Here is a 4,794-nt window from a genome sequence, read left to right on the forward strand (position 1 = left end):
AAAAGGGGCGGAGCAAGCCTGCCAATTGGGTCATACCACGATTCTGGACCATGAGGGGGGGGGGATAGAATTTGTTATGTTAGTTTTAGTTAGGTTTACTCCTTTTGTGTTTTTGTGGGCTGATCAGCCACTATTTAAGTTTCTCCTGTATCTCGGTTAGGTAGGTCAGTTTTTTTAGTTAGCAGTATCATTTGTTGCCCGTTTTTGAGTAGAATTCTGTTATTTTGACCTCTTTTATGGGCCCAAGTTTAAAAATGTTCTGTATAGTTTAACCAATTTTATTTTGGGGTTAAATAAAAAACCTTTAATGGACTTTAACCTGTGTCCGACTTTCCTTCACTGCCTGGTCCATCACAGGTTCTTTCAGTTACATAGCATATGGGTGGCTAATTGGTGACTCCGTTGGTGTCTTTTGGGTATATAATCCTAAACTTGAATAAAAAGAAGTTGGATAAAACACCATGAAAGTAGAAAAAAAAACAAAATCTCATGGAGCACTGTGGAAGTGTAGTGTGTAAGGGACAGAAACTGAAATCAAAATCATCTGAATCATGAGGAGAAAAACATACAGGTAATGTGTGTTTTATTTTATTTATTTATTTATTTTTATTTTATTTTTATTTTTATTTTTCTTTCTTCTAATGAGTGTTTTAGTTACATGAGTCATACAGGGCTGTAGATATATGTTTGCTATTGTCTGCTAGCTGTTAGCTTGTCACTTCTGCTGCTGGTTCATCGTGTTATTGTCTCCCCTGTAACTGTTTTTGTTCTGTGAGCTTTGTGTGTGTGTGTGTGTGTGTGTCTAGGCCACTGTGGACAACAAACAAACAAAAAACCCCACAAAAAATGAAATCCTCTTCTCAGCCCAGTATTTTTTGTATACTCCATTTTAACTTAATATTTTGCCATTAGTTGAGCTTCACCTCTTTAAACGGTGACAGCATTTAAAGGCTTTTTACCAAAAAAGGAGAAGAAGAAGAGAAGAAGAAGAACCAAGAGACTTGTGAAGATTAATAGGGGCTAATTCCACAGAAATGGCCACCCACACTGTTGTTTTGCAGAGTTGTCTCTGTTTTGTCACTTTCAAGAAAAAAATGTTCCTCAGAAACATAAAAGCTCAAAGGCGTCGCAACCACACAGCTCAGAAGAAATGACAGCGAGCAACGACATCAGGATGCTGCTGTCTGTGTAATCGTACATACACTGCACATGTATTTGCATTCATTTATGTACTGAAAGTGTTACAGTAAAGTTGGAGGAAGTCTTCAGAGCCTTAAAGCAAAGTGCAAGTCAAAATTTCTCCAAATTTTCTAGTCTCTGTTTTCGACAAACACGCTTTCACTGAGTTAGACCAAACCAAACGGCAAAACATGTGCAATTATGCAAAAATTTTGTTTCTAAAATATGGCAATTATGAGGTTTCCTACTAAATAAATTCCAGATATCAGTCTGCCAAACAAGCAGCATTTAAACCTCATCATACTTGAAACTGTCACAAAATGATCCTCATTGTAGACAGACCGCGTGAAAGAAGGGGCACTGACTTTTTCAGTAGATGTCCAAACAAGAAGTAAATATAGGAAAACATGGGGCTTTGTTAGCTTTTACTTTGATCTCGTTTTCAAGGAAACATTCTCCCTAAAGTATGTTTTGGCATGTGATCTAGAATTAAATGTTTATGGCTAAATAAAACACATTTTTGTATAGCACTGTAATTGGACTCGGTTACTCATAAGGCCTAAAAAGAAGAAAAATAAACATCTTTTTGGCATATTTGATCACAGCATGAGTGCATGTGTTGTTACAGACCTTTAACAGCCTGTTTTTTTGCTACTAAAGAAAAAAGGGGGAAAGAAAATGACGTCCTGTTAGGTCACAGTTATGGCTCATTTTGGCATAGCTCTGTAGATGGAAAACGGTCCATAGTTGGCAACCTTTCCGTTTTTGTTCCCCACAGCAAACTTCCTGTCCAACCATCCTAACAGCCTCCCTCATCAGTGGATCACTCATCTGCACCTCCGTCTCTCCACCCAAGCTCTTTCCCATTCGTGAATACTGAATTCATCCATTTAGTTATACGTGTGCAAGGTTTTAAAACCGGACAGGACTGCATTAACCCAAGCTAATGGTGCTTTAGCTGCACCTATCTCTAATGGCATGCTGTGTCATTCAGTGGGACACTTACACATGCAGTTCACAAGCTTAGATGTGAAAGAGCACTTGTGTTTTTTTGATTGAACTGATCCGGTATACATGCACACTCCTCACTTCATTTCCTTGCCAGTCAAAGCGGATTTTCCACACACATAGCAGCAGCATTGTGTCTAGGAACATAGAGGTGTATTGTGTACATTAGCCTTATAATTTGACAGCAGATTCCTCATGCTGTTTTGATATAAGGTAACAGTATAATAACACGTCCTCTTGCTTGAAGAGGAATTTCATTAGTTTCTTAAGTGCAGAGATACGGCCGATTGGCGATGTTGGAAATCCGAGTAGCTCCGGATACCTTCTTTTCATCAACTGAGTGCAGTCTTAGCAGTTTATTATCAGCAGTCTGTCTGGTCCTCTGGCGAACTGGAAAATCACGATGTTGCAGCTGTGGGCCCCAGAGGTTGAAGCAGACATGTTTGTATCGGTGGGAGCACAGCTGGTTTACATTGATGAGAGCTGACCACAGAGCTGCTGATGTTGTTCAGATGAGTCTCTGGAGAACGGAGTGCGTGTTTTAATTTCTAAAGGATCAACAGACACGGACACGTCTCTTTAGCAGCAAAAGCAACTATGGAATGCAGATTAAAGTAAATCAAAGGAGGCATTTTAATCGTTTCTAACTTAATGATTTGCGTCTTGAACTTGAGTAATGCAAAATAAGCCTTTATGCTGTAAGCCCCTCAGTTCACCCGTAGTGTGAAACAAGCTGTTTTCACTCGCTTCGTCCTGCCATTAAGCCAACTTTCATGTGATTGACTTGCCCCTCACAAAAATATATGGTTTAAACAGCAAGTTAGTGGCACTTCTGTCCTCACAGTAGAGGGCTAGCCCTTCTCTGTGACATCATAAAGAGTCAGGGGAAGAAAAAAGTGTCTGAAATGGGGAATTTAGGGGACTCATATTGAATTACTCGCGCAAACTGTGGGTTTGTTCTTTGACACTTTGGTTTAATATGTTTAATATAAAGAGTCATCTTTCTAGCGGTGACAGAAAATATAATTTGAAACATCCTTAGAAGACTGCTGCCATGCAAAGTCAGATTTATTTCAGTCAGCAGCTTCATCACTGCACATTAAAAGAGACACTCTAAAGAAGCTTTTTGTATTCCTGCAGAATTGTGCAGGTCTGTCCATGTAGATTTCAGAATCTACACATAGTTGTAGGCTTAACATTTGAGCCCCTGTATTGTTTGGTGAGGTGGAGCCCGAGACAGCCAGATTTTAAAATATTCATATGTGGGACATGGGATTTCTAGCCCGTTCATTCCTTGCACTCATGAAAGTCTGTCTGTCTGCAGGAAATAAGTGATTTTCAATGACTAAGACTCCCAGAGGCGGTGTGTGCACGGTGCAGCTCTTTAGTATAAAAGCAGCCAAGTCGCACTCGCGCCTCACAGAGAACATGCTTGTGCAATGCAACAGAGAGGCTGCTTGTTCTGAGAGAGGAGCTCATTACGTAGTTTTCTAATGAGGAAACACTCCAGGTGAAGGAGTCATCGTTCTCGGGCGCAAAACAAGACAAAATAAAAAACAGCTTGGATTAACGTGCTTTCACATGCATCGAATCATTCCCATGGATTTTACATTGCACAGGTAAGCAGAATAGCTTTTAAAATGTTAACTTTACATGAAAAATGTGTGTGTGTTTTGTTCTTCTTTTATATCAGAAGATAGAAAACCTATGACTGCCCACTTTAAAGCAAACTCTTTAAAAATGTAAAAGAAACGACTAAACTAAACTTCTGTGTGTCCTTATGGGCTTTCAGCATTTTTTAATAGTTCTTTTTTTACTCATGTTTCTGATGATATGTTAGCAGGCACAGAATAATATGGGGTTCAGATAAAGAAACAAACCACAACTAAATCTTTAAATGTCTTTTGATGGACAGACGGACTCTCAAAGTGTTTAGATTAGAAGACATAATTTTTCTCCCCTGTGTATAGATTGCTGTCTCTGCAGCATGCGCGAGTCTGCATGTATGATTTCCTCTGTTTTGATTTAACCTAGTGATAGTTTTGTTGCTGCCTCTGCTGTACTGTAACTACACTTTAAAGGAATGTGTGTAGCAGCGTCTTGATGGCTGTCAGAACTTGTTCAGACTTCTCTTCTCGACTGCTATGAAAAGATAAGTGAGGCTATTTGCTCCGAGCCGTCTGAGGGTGCCCAGAACAAATTTGTGGCTCTCGAAATGTAAGTCACGTTATCCCGAGCACCTTTCGCCTGCTCTAACTGAGAAGACAGTAAATAAACAGTTGTTGTTATTTTAATGCTGTTCCCATGTACACACACCTGCTGGTCCTCCAGGGGTACGTGGTGATTAAACACGTGAAAGAGCTGTTTGAATGTTCTCAGAGAGCAAGTAGAGGGCGGACTGGGTGTGGATCTTGAGGATTAGGGTGTTTGTTTGGGTTTTCTTTTTTTTTTAATTTAAACTATTGGCCAGCTGTGATGCTTACCAGTGGTATAAACAGCTGCAACGAGTTTATGCTGCTTGGTCATAGTGGATTTATGTGGTGGTAGACAGTCATGCATAACGATTTGCATAATTTAGACAAGTTGGAGCATCGTTCAGGTCATATA

At 39.7% G+C, this 4,794-nt stretch overlaps 1 protein-coding gene across 1 annotated transcript in view; it reads left to right on the forward strand.

The window, feature by feature from the left end:
• The first annotated feature begins 3,622 nt into the window (after window positions 1-3,622).
• Window positions 3,623-4,794, forward strand: part of LOC308411322 (prostaglandin E2 receptor EP1 subtype-like) — a 4,251-nt gene continuing 3,079 nt past the window's right edge. Inside the window, exon 1 of the mRNA XM_080905207.1 lies at window positions 3,623-3,806. The gene's annotated coding sequence lies outside the window, so the exon portion shown is untranslated. The remainder of the gene's footprint in view (window positions 3,807-4,794) is intronic.

This window comes from Rhamphochromis sp. 'chilingali' (genome assembly GCF_963969265.1).
Source record: "Rhamphochromis sp. 'chilingali' genome assembly, chromosome: 15".
In the NCBI taxonomy this organism is placed as follows: Eukaryota; Metazoa; Chordata; class Actinopteri; order Cichliformes; family Cichlidae; genus Rhamphochromis; species Rhamphochromis sp. 'chilingali'.